Source organism: Cervus canadensis, chromosome 13 (genome assembly GCF_019320065.1).
Source record: "Cervus canadensis isolate Bull #8, Minnesota chromosome 13, ASM1932006v1, whole genome shotgun sequence".
Classification (NCBI taxonomy): domain Eukaryota; kingdom Metazoa; phylum Chordata; class Mammalia; order Artiodactyla; family Cervidae; genus Cervus; species Cervus canadensis.
Window position 1 is genome coordinate 6715523 of NC_057398.1, and position 21422 is coordinate 6736944.

The 21422-nt window shown below is 50.3% G+C and overlaps 1 long non-coding RNA gene across 1 annotated transcript in view; it reads right to left on the reverse strand.

Moving 5' to 3' along the window:
• LOC122452482 overlaps positions 1 to 8296 on the reverse strand; it is a 58850-nt gene extending 50554 nt beyond the window's left edge. Inside the window, exons 1-2 of the long non-coding RNA XR_006272713.1 lie at positions 8086 to 8296; positions 5664 to 5718 (exon numbers count right to left, since the gene is read on the reverse strand). This is a non-coding gene — a long non-coding RNA (uncharacterized LOC122452482). The remainder of the gene's footprint in view (positions 1 to 5663; positions 5719 to 8085) is intronic.
• Positions 8297 to 21422: the final 13126 nt, after the last annotated feature.

Here is a 21422-nt window from a genome sequence, read left to right on the forward strand (position 1 = left end):
AGAAATGTAAAGTTGTTCATCCAAAGTAGCACAGTTAACGAACAAGGAAGGTGGGGTTTTAATAAGTTCCTCCAACCCGAAAGACCTTATTTTTGGCATTACATCACACTGCCTTCAATAAAAGATGATTTCATGTTACTGAGAGATGGAGGGGCAGGGTGGACGCAAATTGAGAGAGGGACAGAAAGAGACCCAAGGATACAAATCATTCAAATGCCAGCAGTCAAGAAGGTTAAATGAGTGATGAGGACTGGAGGGTGAGTGGTAATCTCATTGCCTTCTTGAGAGGACCTGAGATTCAGTTCAGTTCAGTCACTCAGTCGTGTCTGACTCTTCGCGACCCCATGAACTGCAGCACACCAGGCCTCCTTGTCCAACACCAACTCCCGGAGTCCACCCAAACCCATGTCTATCGAATCAGTGATGCCATCCAACCATCTCCTCCCCTGTTGTCCCCTTCTCCTCCTGCCCTCAATCAAAGTATAGTAAACAAGGGCTTCCAGCCCAAAATTGACAGATTTTTTTTTTTCAGGAGAAGCTGACATGTGGAATTTTATGTGGAACCACTTAATTTACATCTGTAGCCCTAACCCATTCCCAGGTTCAACCCACAGACCCCGGTTTATAAACTCTGGACATTGAGAATAAACTCCTCACCACAGGAGTGAGAAAGACTGAGTCATTTCACTTTGGGACCTTATAAAGGCCTCGTCTCTGATTTCCTTTTCAGAGAAAGTGAATCTTCTGGAATGTTCAGAGCTAGGATTCAAGGGCGCTGTGATTCAACCAACCCCACTAAATCGCTTGGGCTCATACCAGCAATTGTTTTCTCCCTTGGGGAGTCGAGGGGAGCCGTATATGCCTCTAAAGCCAGTACGAGTACCCTTTTTTTCTAATAAGCAACAAATTATTTGAGGAGGACTTGGTTGAAAACTAGTTCTACCCCTATAGTTAAATCCAATTATACCATAATTACAGGGAGTCTGCACACATCAGAGCTTAGCTGGAAAAGAATAGGAACACCGCAGGTCTTCAAAACACTGGCCGGAGGTAAACCTATAATTTCACCTACCGTCGACCTGGCAGAACCTTCATGGGAAAGAAGACACACTTAGCTCTGGACGCTCCATCAGAGGAAACCCAGCGGGTGCCTCTTGGCCCCTGTGTGGCATTCGCTCTGACAGTTCAGAAAAGACAGGAGTAGGGAAGTGTCTCTTATTTCCTTTTTAAACTGGCTGAGAAATAAGAATAAGACTCATATCTCCAAGCCCAAACAGAAAGAGGCACTAGGCTTATGGAGAAATAGAAAAAACTCTCCTTGTTAAACCATTCCCATTCCCTACCTTTATTATGTTTTTTTTCTTGAGGTGGAGATGAAGGGGGCCCTTAAATACACAAAGAAATAAATGATAAATAAATAAATACACCTACAAGAAAACCTTTGGAAGTGCCCCTTATTCACTGCAAAAAGTCCATTTACTTGTTCACTCTCACATGGACCCCCTCGTCCTCACAATTAAGGGAAATGTTAACCTGCTATCCTGGCTACAACATGATCAAGAGGCAGAAGACCTCTACTGAGGCTGAGAAGGTCTGACCCTGGCAATATAACAGCAGCATACGTTGTTAATAATATTCTTCTGCTGCAAGTCCACAGATGTGTGTCCCTGTTGAAGCCCTTTCTGCGGTCTTCACACACACTCCAGGCTTCACTCTGAAGGGAACGTCTAGCTGAGTACCCAGGGGGTGGGGGCTGGAGTGGAGATCCTCAGGACTTGGCTGAGGACAAGGCTGAGTCTGTAGAAGTAATACCAGCTATAATTCCTCCCTAATCCCCACCTCATTTTTATCACAAAAGACGTGACTGAGAGGAAGGGACGTTTTAGTCAATTCATCACGCAGACATTAAACCCTGACACTGTACAGGACATCGAGCTGGGTTCTGTGGGGAAGAGGAAGATGACAACGAAAATAAATGCGCTGGGAAGAGTAACGGCAAAAGCCCTGGCCCCAGGTCAGGAAAAATCTCTTCTCAAATCTCAGTCCTCACACTTCCCAGTTAGGTTACGTCATAGGCCTACCGAACCTCCGTTTCCACATCTGCGCAATGTCTGTGCCGTGTGGCCGATAGGTAGCCCTGGCGTAATTACCGTAAGAGAGTTATTCACGGAGGGAAGAGCGTGATCAAAAGCACAGAGTTAAACAAACAGACATTTGGATGGCCCCTCCTGGCAACAGGAAGCAGCCCAGGGGAACCAGAGCGTGAGCCTCAGGACCACAACTGGGCCCGCGTCAGGGCCCTCCCATCCCTGCCCCAGCGTGCTGAGCGTGACTGAGGAGAAACGCGGGCAGGGAAGCCGGCCTTGGGGAGGTAACGCGGAGAACCAGTGAAGGGGGAAAGGTGAGGTCAGGGACGGGCTGGGAACGGCTTGACCACCAGCTCCCAGGAGGACCCTGATTTGTAGCGAGGTGTCAGCGCTCCCGCTGCGGCTGATTTCAAGCGACCAACACACGTAACAGCCAGATGGGAAGCTACTTCCTGAAATGGTAACAACTGGCTCTTACGGCTGCGGCACATCTCTAAGCTGAGTTAAAAACTGGGCAATTCCCGCCGGGCCCTCCGCGTCTAACACAGAACCAGTAACAGGGCCCACCTAGCAACCTCCTGAGTCCATACCACTCTCTGCCTTTAAACGCTCGGGGACCTCAGGTGTGATAAACACTCTTAGTGATTCTGAAGTCCTGCTTGGTTTCAGGGAGCTGTTCCCAGGCCTTATCCAGGCGTCACTCTTACGTCCTGTTAACAGGTCAGGACACCAGAGTGACCTGTCACTTGGGTAAATTGCACAATTAGCAGTGAATGGAGCCTGACCCCTCAGCCCACCTCAGACGAGTCTCCGCCTGAGACCTGGCCCAGCCCACTTCAGTAAGAATGGGTCCTTCTCCAGCCCCCCTCGTCCTGTGCTTCCAATGAGGCTGAACAGACTGAGGTCATCCGTCCTCCTAGCCTTTGAAAAGTGAATCCTAGGGTTCCCGGTGGAGCTCAGGCCCTCTTCTTCCTCATCTCCCCCTCATCCAGCCCTCCCCCAGTGTCATAAACCCCGAACTGCTCACAGGCTTCTCTCCACCGGCAAGGCACTGCAATCTCATCACCTCCACACAATTTGCTCCAGTCCTGCCGCATGTTCCTGCTTATTAAATTGTAGGATTATCCCCCTCCGCTGCAGCGACAGGGCTCCCGAACTGGTTTATTGCTCTACTGCTCAGAACTGCTGAGCTCAGCACCGGCGTGGGCTTCTCCAGCACTCGGCGTGATGGATGAGCTGGCACCCGCCAGCGTCGGGTGAGAGCTGAGGCCTGTGCTCTGAGCCCCCAAACAACTCCCCAACCTGAAGGGTTGGTCTCTTAATTGTTTCATCTAAGAGTTGCAGGTATGAGAGGAGAGACCCAAACTTGGCTCACTGCGCCCTGGAACAACTCACTCAGCGAGGGTTGGAACCTTTCACAGAAAAGTTTCACAACTGTCCAATCCACCCCCTTTTTTCCTACCTCCTTCATTTTGCCCACCTAATCGCCTTTCTGTGACTAGTACGTAAACCAGGCTAAAATGCCATGATGTTATTAATTAGCTGCAGGTACCTGTGTGCACACACACACCTATGCACGCACATACTTATGCACGCACCAACCCTTCCCAGTGCTGAGCTAAGCGTTCTAGAAGCCTCAGGTCTGCCTGTCTCCATTTACCAGCTCACCAGTCAGTTTCTCCCCATTAAAATGTGCCCCTCTCCTGCCAATCTTCCCTCTTTATTTAGCAGATTCTAACTGGCATCTCATGAAACATACAAAAACACGCACTGAGGCAGCCAGCGGAGATTGCCAAATTTGATTACCTGCGTCAATCCATCTCGCCGAGGTGCTGATGAAGTCTAGCTTAGAATTTTTTTTTCCTCCTCCACAGGGTGGGCTCTTTCAATCCCCTCCCACCCTTCACTCCAGACCCCCCAGGTAGTAAACCTGCTGTCTGGGCAGTGACCCAGGGTATAGCTTGCACTTTTTTTATCTTTTACTTTAGGAGAAAGGCATCCTGCCCACCCCTGCTCAGCTCTGCCGCCCCGAGGAGTCCCCACACCAAATTCTCTCTTTTCTCCAGTTGGCATGTGTCCTCTAGCATTTCTGAACTCATCAGGGTGGCACCTCTCCGTGACGTCCTCCTGATCTACTAGGCGGAGACAGAGGCTCCTCTCTCTTGGTCACTACTGGCGAATGCAGGGGCTACCGTCCTGGCCCCTCCCTCCTGTAGACCAGATCCCCATGCTGGCTCCCTCACTGCACCGGAAAGCCTTTGTGTCCCAGGGCTAAATCTTAGTCATCCGTCAACTCCAGCATCTGATGGAGTATCTGGCACATAGTAGGTGCCCAGTAAAGGTTGAGTGAAGATCTCAGTTAACAAATGACACCTGTCTCTCCTCAGTTCTCCAAGCCCTCTAATTCTCCAAATGGTGAGGGTCAGAAGTCAAGGACAGAGGAAGATGCAAGCTCTCTCTAGCTCAGTGTTTTTGGATTCCCCTCTTGGTGTCAAAGGGGCTTCTCAGGTGGCACAGGAGATGCAAGGGACTCAGGTTCAATCCCTGGGTGGGGAAGATCCCCTGGAGAAGGAAATGACAACCCACTCCAGTACTGTTGTCTGGAGAATTCCATGGACGGAAGAGCCTGGAGGGCTACAGTTCATGGGGTCGCACAGAGTCAGACATGACTGAGCATTGGTGTTGAACACCCACGCTTGGTGTTGAATAACCTGAACCGCTTTAGCTTATCAAAGCCTATTCTATTAAGAATGCTCCCCCACCCCTCTGCTTTCTTAAAGTAGTATTCAGATGTTGACAGAGAAAAATAAATCTCTAACAAGCATTCTCCAGGGAAATGAATTTCCCCCAACCCACAAAACCTCCAGGCAGGTTGGAGAGATGTTTAGGGGAGCAGATAACTGCAGGAAACGTCCAGAGTGGTGGCTGTGCTGTGCTTAGTCACTTAATCATGTCCCCTCTCTGTGACCCCCTGGACTGTAGCCCGCCAGGCTCCTCTGTCCATGGGATTCTCCAGGCAAGAATACTGGAGTGGGTTGCCATGCCCTCCTCCAGGGGATCTTCCCACCCCAGGGATCGAACCCAGGTCTGCATTGCAGGCAGATTCTTTACCATCTGAGCCACCAGGGAGACGAATGACTCGGCTCTCACGTGCTATAAGGTCCCCTGGGCCCTCTCTTCTGTCCAGGAGGGGCACAGGGGCAGGCCTCGAAGTCGAGTCTCTCACCTGAAGGACTAGATTAGGCCTTGGGAGGGAGGGTCTGGGAAAGGAGACCCACAAAAGGACAGGCTTCAGCCCCTTTTCAATTTCTGGAGAACACACCCACCTCTGGAATGAAGGCCCTCCACCCAGAAATAGAAGAGTAGACAGCAAGCTGTCAGATCCCCTAGAGCAGGAAAACAGCTGGTCCTGAAACTGGGACCATACTGGAGTGAAATCCAATACAGTTCTGAACCATACTGGAGTGAAATGGGGCCAGGCGGGTCGGGGAGGGATGTTAGCTCTGGACCCCAAGTCTCCCGTTCAGAGCTCGCCCCTACTTTCACCCGGCCAACAAATGTTTACTGAGCACTTACCGCGAGCCAGGAACTTCTTCGCGCTGGATTTCCTTTCTTTTAAGAGGTTCATGATCTAGAGAGAGAGAAAGGCAAGAAATCAATACCCATAAGGTGACGTGTTATAGAGGCGTGCACCAGGTCACAGGATTGTGTGTGCGGAGTGGGGATGTGGCCTCAGGAAACAGCCAACATTCAAAGGGCTGGCTAGTGAGCAGCAGCCCCAAATCACACTTCTGGGGACACAACACTGGCACCAGGCAAGTCAACTACGGAGATACAATGACGTGGGAGGGAAAGGTATTCACGACGGCAGAAAGAGGCCTCAGCGTGATTTACGGACTTGGGTTTAGCCCTTTGGCTCCACCTGTTCAGACAGGTGTTCTGTACCTCCTAGTGGTGTATGCAGAAAGCATGCCTCGTCCTTCCACTTTGGGGTGAGACTTCACCCTCTTTCGGGGGGCTACACTGACTCCAGAACCATCAGGTTTCCTTTGCTGCCTGCCTGTGCCCCCTGCGGTCTGTTTCTAAGAAGGTACTTCTATGACGAACTGGTAATAGAAAAAGTTACTCCTCATTCTACCCCGTGAGACCACTGAGAACAAACATAAACCCCTTTTACATGGCGTTATCTTCAGGTATTTGAAAACAGCAATCATATCCCTCCCTCCCTCCACTCCCCAGCCATCACTTCCCCAGACTAAATAGCCCCTGTCTCTTAATCCTTTCTCAGAGTGAAGTGACCTATTTTCAAATCCACTCACCATTCTGATCACTTTTTTCTCACTTTCAGTCTTGTGTTGACTCCTCTTAATATGTGAAACCATAACCAAACCTAACAAACCAAGTATAATCTAAGCACTACTGAGCAGAGTAGAAATATCACCTCCCTCATTTTCCATCTCATATTTCTAATAATACAACCAAAGATAGAGCTTGCCCTTTAGGCAGCCACATCACAACGCTGGGTCCCACAAAGTGAAAGTGTTAGTCGCTCAGTTGTGTCCAACTCTTAGCAATCCCATGGACTGCAGTCCACTAGGCTCCTCTGTCCAAGGGATTTTTCAGGCAAGAATACTGGAGTGAGCTGGCATTCCCTTCTCCAGGGGATCTTCCGGAACCAGGGGCTCGAACCCCGTCTCCTGTGTTGCAGGCAGATTCTTTACCATCTGAGCCACTAGGGAAGCACCAGCTTACCATAAACTCAAATCCTAAGTTTTGTTTTCTGTGTACGTTGCTGCTAAGTCATATCTTCTCCACCCTACATTTGTGCAGTTACTTTCTGAGCCAAAGTATAGAACCAGGCAGAAGCAGGTGAGTTAGCATGTTTTCCTCTGGACTTTGGGCCCTGAGAAACCTCTCAAGGAGGGTTCCTCCCGGCGCCTCACAGCGTGGAGCAGAGCCGGAGCTCCAGAACCAGTGGAAAGCTGGTAACAAAGGCTCCAGTCCACAGGCAGCCCAAGGGGCACTCAGATAGACGGCTGGAGGTCAGAGCAGAGGGAACCCAGACCCAGAGAGGCCTGTGGGGACCAAGGTCCTACGCAGCAGACCAGCCTTGGCTCAGCGTGCTGACGGGAGATGAAGTCGGGATCGATCCAACCAAACTGTGCGGCTCAACTGGAGAAAGTGAGCAAACAGCGTTACAACAGCCAGCTCCCGAGTGCAGACGACGGCCCCATGCTCTGAGCTCAGCAACTCTGCCGTCCCATTCCCTTCTCACTCTGCCCAACACTCTTGGGCAGGCAGGCAGGGCAGCCCTTGAAACGGTCTGGGGAAAGCCTCTTAGAGACGCAGAACTAGACATGTGGGGGAGAGCGGATGCCCGGGGCTTTTGACTCTCAAGGAGACTCTGGAGGAAAGGGCCAGACCCAGAAGCGGGGGACAGGAGGCTTCCCGCCAAGCCACCCTGAGGCGCTTCCCATGGAGTGGGTAGTCTTTCCCTTCTCCAGGGATCTTCCAAACCCAGGGATCAAACCCAGGTCTCCCGCATTGCGGGCAGATTCTTTACCAGCTGAGCCACAAGGGAAGCCCAAGAATACTGGAGTGGGTAGTCTATCCCTTCTCCAGCGGATCTTCCCAACCCAGGGATCGAACCGGGGTCTCCTGCATCATAGGCAGATTCTTTACCAACTTAGCTCTGAGGGAAGCCCCACTAATAAAGGGCAGGTGGGACTCTTCTGGCCTTGTCAGCTAGGTTATCATTTGTTTCCATTTTTCTGAACAAATTTAGAGGTCAAAAACGCCACTGTGAGGGAAAGAATCTGACGGGCAGGATTTGTGCACATTTTCTGCCCTCCGTACCCATCCTTCCCTTCCCAGCACCCCACATTTGGGGACCAGCAGCCAGCCACCTGCCTCTAGTCCTACCCGGAACTAGGGCGAGCTTCTTAACCAGAGGGGGACGGCTCCTTCCTCGTCACTTCCGTTCAAGCCAGGTCCTTACCGAGCCCCTGTCTCCACCTCATCTTTTCAGAGTCATCTCAGATGGCACCTTCTCTCTGGGACCATCTCTGAATCTCACGGACAAAAGTTGGCAGTTTCCTTTTGGAGGTCATTCGTAGTGTTTTTCTCAGCCTGTTTTTTTTTTTTTTTTTTCCTGTCTGTCCATGTATGTGCGTCGCTAAGTTGGGAGTTCCTCAAGGGTAAGCACAGTTCCTCAGTCAGCTGGTACAGAATCCATGCTGTCTGGAGGGAGGCGGGGAGGGGGAGAGTGAATGAATGAATGAGTGAGTGAATGAATGAAATACAGGGAGGGAGGGTGGACGGGGCACAAGGGTGTGTCATCTTGGTCATCCCTGCTTCTCTCTCTACATCACTAGTGGAGAGAAGGGAGAGCTGAGGCTGTGATAAGGTGAACAGGGTCCAGTTGCCAGGGAGTTCAGGGGCCCTGATCGTCGAGGATCGTGGAGGTGAGACATAAGAAAACCCTCACCTGGAAAATCTACACACACCCCCATCCCAGTGGAGCCTTCTCTTCTTCCAGAAAGAGTGTGGAATGCTCCAGACAAATGCAAGACCCTCCAGAAACGGGGAAGACGATCACGGAGTGTCTGTTCTAAAGAGTCCTTTAATGGAGGGGATCTGAGTAGATTTGAATCTTAACCCTACAAGTGAGACAGAAATTCTCCCCTCAGAGCCTGTTACCCCATCTGTTTGGTAAGAGGCTTGAATTGACTGATTGTCTAAAGAGATTCTGAGCTGAAAGAATTAGGGTTCTAAGAAGGGCTGTGAGACAGTGTGGCCCTGCAGTATCCTATCAATCAGGCTCTTTAATTCCCCTCCTTTCCCTCTGCACCGGGAGACCTGCCTTGTGAACAAGCGGAAGTCAGACCAGGAGGCTCCACAAAATACACCATCTCTGCTGCTGCTGCTGCCAAGTCGCTTCAGTCGTGTCCAACTCTGTGCGACCCCATAGACGGCAGCCACCGGGCTCTGCCGTCCCTGGGATTCTCCAGGCAAGAACACTGGAGTGGGCTGCCACTGCCTTCTCTGACACCACCTCTGAGGAGACTTCTACTCTCCTAACCAGGGGGAGAAGAGGGGAGAGGGGAGCAGGAACAGGGAGGAGAGGAGGGGAACTTAAAACAACCAGGAGTTGATAGACCAGCCGCCTTCATGTTTCCTAATGAGCTGGCTGGCTCTTCCTGCAGTTCCTCTTCCCAACTTCCCCAGACAGGAGGCTGTCTCTTCCCCACCCTCTGAAATGAAAGAGAAACAGGTTGCAAAGCCTCTTGGATTATAAAGCCACTTACTCCTCTCAAGGAGCAGAGCAAACTCACTCTGTACTAAATGCCGGGAGAACACATGGGGTGGGACTCTCCTCAGACCCAAGGGTCCCTGGATGGGCTGACGGACCTCTGCTGGATTCCTGAAGTGCCCTGCGTAGAGCTAGCACTCAGGGCGCAGCTAAGAGCTCTGAAAGTTCCAGAGGCCAACCAGTCCCACAACCTGTATTTGTCCTGGAGTGTGCATGAATGCGTGCGCGCGCGCGCGCACACACACACACGCAAACACACACAGTCTCTGCTAGCCAAGATAAGATCTGAGCTTCCCTTTCTTCCTTCCTTGCCCAGGTCTCTGGGAGCCCAGGGCCTTCACAAACAGCGCTCAGCTCACCATTCTCTGCAACCCAGAGACCTCCCCTCCCTTTTCCGGTGTTTACAGAACAATAAGACAGCCAGGGTAGGTGCAGAAAGGCGTGCCAGTCCAGGCCTCTGAGGGTGTGGGTGCGGAGAGGAGGAGCCGGCAGCCCAGACCTCTCCCCATTGGGCAGGCTCCACAGGTAACACGAAGCTCGGCCAAGCGGTGCATAAATAAAGTGGGGGACTAGCACCACCTCCTTGAAAGGGGCCGAGTCCTACTTCTTCACCCTCGCCTTAGGAAAACCAGCTCCTCTCTTTTGTATTGTCTGTGCTCAAAGTTCAACTGAGCCCCACCATAACTCCAAAATTTTTCTTTCCGGTTGATTTTGCTCCCTGGTATGCCATCTCCCCTTTCCTCTGCTATCCTATGCTTAGAGTGACTCCTTGGGACCGGGCCCCACCTGCCCTCAGGGACCCATTTCTGCTTTGCACAGGGCCTGCTCAGCTGGACACTTTATACAGTAAGTGCTTCTCATTTCTTATTCCCTGTCCTCAAATCTTAGGAGTCAAAGAGCATTGCAAGACTCGGATTCCTTTTCTTCCTCTCATGCGTATGAGTCTCTGGGCCTGTGCGTTAGTCGCTCAGTTATGTCCGACTCTTTGTGAACCCATAAACTGTAACCATCCAGGCTCCTCTGTCCACGAATTCTCCAGGCAAGACTCCTGGAGTCTCTAGCCATTTCTTTGTTTGGAATTATCTTATGAAAAAAATCTAGGCATTATTTTGACTCAAGCTCAAAGGAGGCCCTGCTACCTGAAGGTACAGACACTCAGATGGACAGGTGAGTCTGAATTCTCTGCATCTTGGGGGGACTTTGGAAATCTAAAGCCAAGAGGCTCCATCAGGAGAAGCACTGGGCAAAAGAGGAGAAAGCAAGCTGTGGAAAATGCCACAGTCACTAGAAGTTGATCATCAACTTTCTCCAGGGCTAAAGGGACTGAGCTTGCCGCATTTCTACCAAATCCCCAGTCAGTTCAGGGTTTTCTTGATCCCCGATTTCCAGGGATCTCAGTAAGTCTCCCTGATAATGGGAATAGGTGTGCTGAGTTGGGTGCTAATCAGTTAAGTTCCCTGATTGCAGTTCTGTCTGGTTTCATGGATATTTACCCAATTAGAGGAATAGGGGGCTGGCTGGCTTTTCAGTCCTGGGCTGGAGGGTAGAGCGCTAACAGGAGATTCTTCAGTTCTTGGGTCCAAGTTGGTTTCATTTGGAAGTTATTTAAGGCACAGTCCTGCAGGCAGTTAGACAGCATAGGAAGACAGTCAGTGGATGAACTTACTCTATAGCCAAATACATGTGCGGTTTGCTTCTCTGAGCAGTCCCCACTCTGCAAATGAGCAAGGCAGAGGTCACTGGCACATCAAGTTGGTGCAGCCACGCTGGGCAGAAGAATCTTGGCTGAGGGATGGGACCCAGAGTGGGTCAAGGCTCTGGATACAGGTTCCAGCTCGTCTTTTCCCGCCTCTGTCTTTTAGCTACAGGTCTGTAGGGCAAGGAGACGGTGATAAGGGAAGGGCTTGCCTTTTCTGGGCTCTCTGATATCAGTGCTATGTCTATTTGCACAGCCTTTCACAGTTAAAGTGCTTTTACAGACTCTGTCGTCGATGGAGTAGCCGCCGTAGAGGTTAAGCAGCCCGTGTGAGGGTGATGCTCTCTGCACACTCCGACTAAGGATTTGAAGATCTGGTGGACCGTGCATGTTAGGAGGGGTAAGAGTGGGGTAAGGAGGGTCTGGAAGGAATCATCCCTGTGCTCTCTGAGTCAGGCTGAAATCCAGAGAGAAAGCAAAGAATCCTTCCATCCCAGAACCATTTCCTCCTGTGTCTGCCATCATTTAGCAGGGCCAAACAGGTCGGTCCCTTTTCTCCTTTGACTAGGAAATGGCTCAAAGGCAGTGCAGGGGGACTTTATCAACTAGATCACTCACAAGCGGGGCACGCTTCTCTCTCATCATTGAGAACTCTGAGTGTTAACAAAGAAGGCGGCTGGGAAAGGATGGGTCAGCCTCCCTCCTCCCAGCACTCAGATCTGCACTCCCAGACCACCCCCAGGGTCCCTCTGACCAAGGAAAGCATGGCCCTGCCTCAGCAGTACCTGGAACCCTGGGCCCTGGTTGAAGAGCCTCTTTGAGATGCCGGGTGCCCAGGGGCTTGGATGGAGGGGGAGGGGAGCCACATTCTAAGTCACTACCTCCCTGCTTCGGGTCAGAACAAGCCCCAGGAAGAAAGTATTCCAAACAACAGGGTGGATCTGCCCTAACTCACCCAGTCTGCAAGTCGGTGCTGAGAACAGCCTTTTACGGGCTTACACGGAGCCCGGGGCATGTCTGGACGCAGCGAGGAAAGGGGTGGAGCAGGAACTGCAGGGCATTTCTTCAGGAGGACGGGGAGCTCCCAGGGCTGCCATCACCTCGGCTCAGTTCAGTCCCTGAGAGCAGGTGATGGCCTTCGTCCCCACATCCCCCCACCCCCACATGCCCGACAAGATGTTAGAGGTGCCATTTCCAGGCAGGTTTGGGAAAGGATGTGAGGTCACCCAAAAGTGGCCAACCTAGGTGAGTCGATAGGAGCAAGACCAAGGACGCTTGCCCTCCTGCGGCCATCCCAGACCTCATGAGTGTGCCAAGCCGCAGCTGGCTGCTCTTCTCCCTGTTTCACATCCACAAACGGGCCTGCAACAGGCTGTTCGTGCTCTTTGGAAAGTGCTTCTGGAAAGGAGCACTTCCACCCCTGCTTCCACCGCCTGTGTAAGCGAGAGCACAGTAGACGGGTTTTCTGAAGTAGGTTCAGAACACCCACCTTCTGCAGCCAGGACCAAGCTCGGCTCTGGCACATGCAGAGGGACACAGACGTGGGCAGACCGACCAGCATCCCAGCTGGGTAGACGCAGAGGCGTTTCCACAGGGACTTGGCTGGAATGGCTGCTTCGAGGGAGACCGACAGCAAGGGCCCCAGCTCCTGCACAGCATCCCCACCCCTGAGCACCCTCGGTGCCACGGGCACGGTGGGGGTGGTTCTTGGTGAGCTGGTTCTCTCGGCTCCTGGAGGAAGTGATCCTGGGGAAGGTGTGAGCACTCGGGTCTCCCACACCTCCCAAGTCTGTGATTCAAAGATCCTGAAGGCTTCCAGCCAAGAAACAGCCCCATGGGCAGAGGCCGGGGTTGCCACGTGGCCCGCCCTCTGAGATCAAGACCTCAGATAGTCCATGTGTTTCTCTTGTCCTTCATTCCACCGGAGTCTGTCTAGTACCCAACCAGATTTCAGTGGAGTGAAGTTCAGGAGGCGTGGAGCTGACCCCGGAGCCGCCCGCAAGAGCAGGCCTGAATTGGAAAAGGAAAGGCTCAGTGAGAGGCATGAGAGATGCAGACACCTTGTATGTGTGTCCATCTGCACAGGGGACTGGACCAGCAGCGGACAGGGGACAGCACCGCAGATGGGATCTGCCTGTTACTTCTAAAATGGACGTGGGTGTTTTCTGTAACTCACAAAAATTAAAAGTTGGCTGTCTCTGTGACTCATGCTATTGCATGCGGACTCCCTGGCCTTCTAAGTCACTTCCCCTTTGGGCTAAAACAGAGTTGTGGGCTTGAACAACCAACACAACTCCCCCCCGCCACCACCACCACCTCCTTGAGTTTTCCAGACAGGTGACTGGAACTCTATTTGCAGTCAGCAAGGAACCCTATTGCCCTCAGCCTCCCTGTAGTGCCAGCAGGACCTGCAGAATGGGGTAAAAAAACTCTTTAAGATTTTTAAAACCCATTTATATTGTAATAAAATAAATGTAAATAAGATTTAAGTGAAGGCAGATTGCATATATTTGAGACACTATACAAGATATATCTCATAGAGTATGGATGTAAATTCTGTAAAGGTTAATGCACTTAAACACATTTGACACATAAAAATGTCAGGACCAACATTAATCATTTACCAATTGTAATTGCCTTTATATGGGTCTCTTCTCCCCAAGACACATGATTAAAACACCAGGCTTGGTGGAAATCTGGGAGGGAGGAAAAACAAATAATACTTCTCAGCTGTCAGGGTCTATGATTTGCTTTGATAGATTTAGCATTGATTTCATCGGTTTTACCATACCGTGTAAATTTCTTTTCTCTATCCACATCTCCCCTTTAAGGAAAGAGAAGGTTTGTGGGGAGGAGGGTGGGCCCCTTAGTCCAAAGGAAGCCTCACCCAGTTACTGAGGAGATGCCCAAGGCTTTCTGTGACTTGCCCCTTCCTCAGGTAAACTGGGGCTTCCCACATGGCGCTAGTGGTAAAGAACTTGCCTCCCAATGCAGGAGACATAAGAGATGCGGGTTCAATCCCTGGGTCAGGAAGATCCCCTGGAGGAGGGCATGGCCACCCACTCCAGTATTCTTGCCTGGAGAATCCCATGGACAGAGGAGCCTGGCGGGCTACAGTCCACGGGGTCACAAAGAGTTGGACATGACCGAAGCGACTTAGCACGCACACGCAGGTAAATGGGGGCTTCTCCAGGCAGCCAGTCTGCTAAAGCAGCAAAGTCTGAACAAAGCCTGGTTCTGACAAGACTTCAGAAAAAATGGCTTTCACCTCCAGAATGTGCTCCAGATGGTAAGAGTCAATAGATGCCCCCTGGCCGGGCTGAGTGGGGTTTTCTCAGGAGGCTGCATTCAAGGAGACTCCGACTTTGCAGATGGGTGCCTGTCACTTGGGTATCTGAGCCCCCTCCCCCAGTCAGTGACCTCTGCGGGGAGGGGACCCTCCACCACCCCCACCCCTCCCTGGGACTCTGCTCCTCAGGAAGAAAGAGCTCCCAGACTGAGGGCAGGAGCCAAGAGGAATAAGCATTTCTTCAAAACATTTTCCCGCTTCAAATTCAAACAGATTCAAAACCTCTTCCCTGTCACCCTCACCCCTTCATTCCGAGGCCCAGACAACAAAAGGGCCAGGAGGCCAAGGCACAGGCAGATTTTGAAAACATGTTTACCCGTAAAATTACACAGTGACCGGGGGTGGGGACGGGGTCAGAGGACTCAGGGCTAATGAACCAGCAAATATCTTCCATTCAAGGCTCTGAAAGAAAAAGAGCACAAAGCCAGAGTGATGGGGGCATTTTCATTTGCAGCTTGGTTTGAGCTCTACCACCTGGAATGCCTTTTAAAGGAAGAAAGATAGGGGTGTGTGTGTGTGTGTGTGTGTATGTTCATGCTTGCCCAGAGGGTCAACTATAGATGGGGTGTGTGTGTGTGTATGTGAGTGTGTCAAACACCAGCTAGGACTCAGTGTTGTAGCTCTCTGTGATGCACTGTTGGGTTCCCACAACCCAAGTCCCCCTCCAACACCATCTTCACTGCAGCCATGCAGGGTCTGAACTGCCCCCCTCCCCCCCCCGCCCCCCGCCCCCCTCCCCCCTGCCCCCCGCCTCCCCCCCAGCCCGGTGCAGCAAGGGCTGGATGGCGGATTCCCGTTCAGGAGGCTGAGCCAGCCCGGAGCAGCCTGCCAGGGAAGCCAGGGTGTGCTGTGAGCCGGCATGAACCACCCCATCCATCTTCCTCGCCCACCCCCCACTATTTTATGTCCCGTATCTTCACTGCAAAGCATGGCTCGCCACAATACAGCACAGAGAAAATGATTCAATCAAAATTCCCTTGCAACAACAACAACAAATAATATTGCCCTGCTTGCTTTATTCATGATCTTTTATTGAAGCGAAAGGCAAATATCATTGAGCCAAACCTGAACAGACAAATATATACAACACGGGTAATTTCCTATTTCGTGCTAATGGTATACACTGTAGATACAACCTGAGAGGAGTAAATTACAATCCTATCAATAATACATCGCATCCGGGCTCCGGTTTCCCAGTTCACGAGAAAATGTGTATTGGCAGAAGACTCTCCAAATAGTAAAAGCCATGCATATAATGAGACGGAAGCTACACGCTCCCCTAGGATGGTAGTCTGGTCTTTATCAAGGTCCTTTATGGAAGAAATTCCCCACGTTCCTAAAGCCAGGGCCAGATGAGTTGTCTGGGTGAAGCTTCAATCTCAGAATAAACTACAATCTGGGCCTCTGTTTGCCAGACGGCTCAGAAAACTGCATCCATTTGGATGTCTCGGGTCTATGGTAAATGTCCAGGGTCTGCGGGAGTGACCTACGACAATGGCTAGAGGTCTCCAGATGGCCCCAGTGCAGACGGCAGTGTCAGAGGGAAAAAACCACCTGGCTTCAGAGCTCTCATGCTGACCCTAATCCTGACCCTGTGTGTGGTCCCCCCAAAAGAAAGGAAGAAGGAAGGGAGGATGATAGCAGGCGAGGCACCAACCACCTGCAATAGATGTATCCTGGAACTTTAAATGTCCCCAGTTCTTAAAAGTCAGTGAATCCAAATTCCCTTCTTCCTCCCCGTTTCCTACCACCCGTAGAAGCGAATGACAATTTTATTTGAAAGTAAGGAGGAACTTCTCTGTCAAAGTAATACTACTATCATGGACGAGTTAGATTACTGTTTACACGAGGGCTAGTCCATGCTACAGCCACTCACTAATTCCCATCTTTGACCTCCCCTGATTAAGGAAATAGTGAGGGGTCAGACCAGATGGGCCGATCAGGTCCGTACCTCCCTTATCTCTCTCTTTTTTTAAATCAGACCCTGAAGGAAAGAGCCCACCGAGGGATGAGAGCCTGTCAGTGACTTTCAGGCAAAACGAAAACAGTGCGGCCAGCAGCCTCAAACTCAAGCTCAGAAATGGGAAGGGCTGGCCAGACACCAGTTCATTAGTGGAACTAGAAGCTGCCTAAACTGTAGGGAGCTGACAAGGCTTTCTGGAGAGAGACACCTAGGCATCAGAGAAAAACAATGCAAAAGATTCCCTTTGTCTGGAGGCTAGGAGCAGTTTCTAGAAGACCTGTCACAGTCTCCCCACCTCCTCCTCACAACGCCTCTATAGTCAGTCGCGTCTGACTCCTTGAGACCCCATGGACTGTAGCCCTCCAGGCTCCTCTCTCTGTCCGTGGAATTTTCCAGGCAAGAATACTGGAGTGGGCTGCCACTTCCTCCTCCAGGGGATTTTTCCGACCCAGGGATCAAACCCGTGATTCCTGAACCTTTTGCATTGGAAGGTAGATCCTCTACTACTGGGAAGCTCTCCATCCCCCTTCAATTCCTTTTTCCCATTTGGAGGGGTGAAGCAGGCCATTTCTCCTTCATGCACTTCAGATAGCAGGGCTGGGTGGGACACCCGGTGGGGAAGAGGGGAATTACACCCATACGGCTCTGAAGCATCACTAGCTCTAGGGAGACTTGGGCACCCTCTGAGATCATGGGAGATAGCAAGGCAAGCAGCTCCCCAGGGTATGTGGTATTGAAGTGGACTTTAAATATAGTAGCAATTGGGTAGACACCCACCTACATTTCTGCTATGTTCAACTTTACCAGGGAAGAATTTGGCTAGGAGTAAATATAAGTAACTGGAATCTATAAACAAACATACACTATGATGTGCAACACAACTCCCTCAGTATTTAAACTTCATTATTTAAAAAGTCATGTTTAAAGGAGATATCATCCCAGAGGCCTCATCTTGCTGAACAGCTGGGAGAAGTTCCCCAAAAGATAATCGATGGATGAGAAACTCTCACCAAAGATAATCGAACATTGACTGCTCAAGCTATTACGATTTCTTATTTGCACCCAAGTGCATTGCCTGGCAGCAGGCAGCAGTTTGCCAGTGTGTGAAGTAGTTAAGAGGGGTCAGATTAGATCCAGTGCCAATTTGATCTGGCCAGGGGACTTTGGGCCAGTCACTTAACCTCTCTAAGATCCAATTTCCCTATCTGTCAAGTAGAAATAATAGTAATAATGGCAAATACTTGCTAAAGTCCGGGCATTGCATGCTCAGTGTGTATTAAATCATTCAACGTTTCCAATCATCTTATGAGTTATGACTAATATTTCAGTTTTTATCATCATAAAACTGAAACGGAGAGAGGGTAAGGGACTTGCCCAAGGCCACCAGCTGGTGAGCAGCAGAGCTGAGCTCCAGGCCTCAGCTCCCTGCCCTGGAGTTCACATGCAGGACTCTATTACTCTCTCCCATATCTTAGAGCTGGAGTGAGGATGAGATAGGATAACACATGCAAAACCTTCAGCAAGTGCCCAGTAGAACCTAACGAATCAAAAACAGTGTTTATTGTTGTCATAACAAGACAATACAAATATCAAGACAAGTACCTTTGAGATGCTTACCCCATGTTCACCAACCAGGAATAAGTAACTAGCGCATCTTTAGCTGTCAGCAACCTAGTGTTGAGTTTCCTGTGCCATTTAGTCTCAACCACGATCCACCTCAGCTTCTAGAACATTTCTCTCTTCCTCCTATCACCTTCATTTTCAGGGAGTTTTCCCTTTTTAGCTTCATATTCAGTGCACGTGTCATACCATAGGGACCTGAAGGATTTTCCTCTTTTGCAAAGTAGGCGTGGCATAAATCAGAAGTAAGTAGCCATTTTTCCAGGTTAAGTGCCATTTCAAATTTTCACTCTATTTTCCCAAGGGCAAGTGCAAGGTGCAAGAGAAGAAGAAACTGGTGAAGAGCTAATAAAGAAAGAAATGGTTTTAACTCCCAAGAAAGTGGAACATTCAAGAGATGAATCAAGAAAGAAATCAGGAAATAGCAAACAGATCATCAGTGAGGGGACTGCAATGGCTCTGAGCTCAGTACCCTGAAGCCAGAGGCTGAGGTTTAAAGAGCGGCTTCGAGCAGAAGCCAGGCGGTGGAGATCTCAGTAAAAGAGACTGCAGCTCTGACAGAAAGTGTGCCGTGTCCCCACCCCCCGACCAAGCATCTGGACTCCATTCCCAGGGGTTTTCAGAGATGGAAGTGGAGCTGTTACACCATTCAGACCGGACCTGCCAGGCGCTTGGCTCTCAGATCACTTCACCCTTCTAGGTTGCCATGTCCTTCTCCAGGGTATCTTCCCAATCCAGGGATTGAACCCGCATCTCCTGTGTCTCCTGCATTGTAGGCAGATTCTTTACCCACTGAACCACCTTAGAAGCCCCCTAGAGAGCCCAAATGATCTCAGAGGATGAGGGTCCTGGCTGGAGACTGCCTACCTGGTAGGTGCCAGTACTGGGAAGGTTCTCATCCGCAGCTGGACGAAGAAAAGGCTAAAAGAGAAATGGAAATGTTTACAAAAGCAGTTCCTTTTGTCTCCTTACCTTACCCCAGATCATTTGCTTTCTAAGAAAGAGCCTGTAACAAAGAAAATGTCCCCTTTTATAGCATAACCATATCAATTACATTTCATTGCTACACCATTATGGCACTTTGTGTCATAATCCAACTGTCAATGGCCTCACCTCAAAAGCCTCCTGCACTCCCCTTTGCCCTCCTGACAACCTGGCTTTTAGCTAAGTCACTTTATTTACTGCAATTTGGTCCAGAGTCCTTCCTCCTTCAGTTAAGCCCATGCCAATAATGGCAGCAACTTTCCTGGGCCCCTCCAAGAGGGCTCTATTAAACATGTCCTGCATCTTGAAGGTTAATTTTCAGTGCTTCTGTGGATTAATAAACCAGCCGTGCTTCTTTAACTTGAGTGTGCACACAAGTCACAGGGAATCTTGTCAAAATGATTCAGCAGATGCGGCGTAGGGCCTGAGAGTCTGCATTTTTAACAATCTCCCGGGCAATGCCGCTGTGGCCCCAGGCCTACACTTTGAGTAGCAAAGAACTGGAGGGCTTGAGAGTCCAAGCCAGTTCCCTCCACGCCATGCCTGCCCTTGGTCAGCAGAGGGCTGGGGCCTCCGGTCTTTCCTTGGCTCCTTCCCCTCTGGTCTTTCTTTGAAGCCCTGGCACCTTAGCCACTCTGGGGAGATGTGAGAGGCACAGAATGCAAGAGGGCAGTTCGGGCTTGTCATGGCTCTGACATGTGATGAGGAAGCTGGTATCTTTTCTGGGCATAAGAATGGCCCACGTGATCCCAATCTGAACTCACAGCACTTCAGAATAGCAGTGGTACCCTCAATGTCTAATATATGGGCTTCTCAGGTGGCGCTAGTGGTAAAGAATCCGCCTGCCAAAGGAGGAGGACGTGGGTCAGGAAGACCCCCTGGAGAAGGGAATGGCAACCCACTCCAGTATTCTTGCCTGGAGAATCCCATGGACAGAGAAGCCTGGTGGGCTACAGTCCATGGGGTCACAAGAGTCGGACACAACTGAGCAACTAACACCTTCACACCAGCATCTATGACCTTAATAAAATAGTAAACCTATTTGTGCTTCAACTGACAAAAAAAAATTACAAAGTAAATCATGTTCTTTATCACTCAAGGTCATTGTAGGTACAAAAAACTCAGTGAATGATAAATAAGAATAGGAGTATTTTTTTTTTAACATCTCACTGGTTGTAAGTCACAGAGAGAGTGAAAGACAGCAGGACCAGGAGAGCTGAGAAGCAGTGAGGTCATAGCCAGAGGAAATTAAAGACAGAAAAAGTAGGAGCCTGAAACCCAGTGGACAGAGAGGCAAGGGTGGATTCCCAAGGGCAAGTCGGATTCAGATGGCCGGAGGAGGTGTATCTCGGCAGAGGGAGGACACACGGGGACCAAACACCAGAATAAGGGGGTTCAGCAGAGCACACACAGGGTGGGGTTCCGGAGCCACCGTGAGGCCCGGGGCTGCAAAGCCGGACAAGCTGGTGGGAAAGAGGCACGCTCAGGCCTGGAAACACGCAGCGGGAGGCCAGGAGTTGACCTTCTGGAGGCAGCTGTCTGGCCCGGTCAGGAGCCCCTCAGTGCTTTCCATGAGGGCATAGACAACTCCACGCCGGCAGATAAGGGCAGGGAAGTAGCAGAAGTCACCACAGCCCGCTGGGCCGCAAGGAGAATATTGGGGCAGCCACTGACAGCGCATTCTGACACAGCACCATTAACATAGCCCTGACCCACATTCATTTTGTCCAAAGATGCTCTTCAAAATTGAGTCTTTTGTTGAGAAGACATGCACCCAGATTTTATTTGAGCAGGGAACATAGCTGCATGCAAAATAAGAGGTTAGAGAGGACCTGTTTTACACCCTCGCTCTACACTGAGAAGCAAAGCATCCTATTTTGTATTCACATTCTGCGTTCCGGATAAACTGTCAGGGCCCTCTGCCAGATTTTTATGGATAATTAGAAGGTTGCAAGAAGCAGATGTTATGAAACTATCTATGACTAGTCCTTAATGGTAGATGACAAGAACTCAGCACCCTTTCTTAATTACATAAGACATAGTGAGAGGCATAAAAAAAAAAATAGAGAGAGAACTTGTCAAAGCCTGACAAGGCATCAAATGGTTAATCACCCACACTGAACCTGAACACTCTTTTACTATGTAATTCAGGACACAGATCCCCCTACCCTTTAGCTGAATAATTCTATGAGGTGTGCATTCTCCTATGTTTTAATAACTAAAGTATCATTTCAGGTTTTAATAACTAAAATATGAATTCCTGCATAAAATAGGTGAATTTTCTGGTTAAAACTTCCCTGACAAGAAAATTTGCATTTTATTAAATATAGATACAGTTTTGCTGCATCAGATCACATTCAGTGGGATAAAAAGCGGACACAGTGCCTAGAAAACTGGGCTCTTGTCCCATG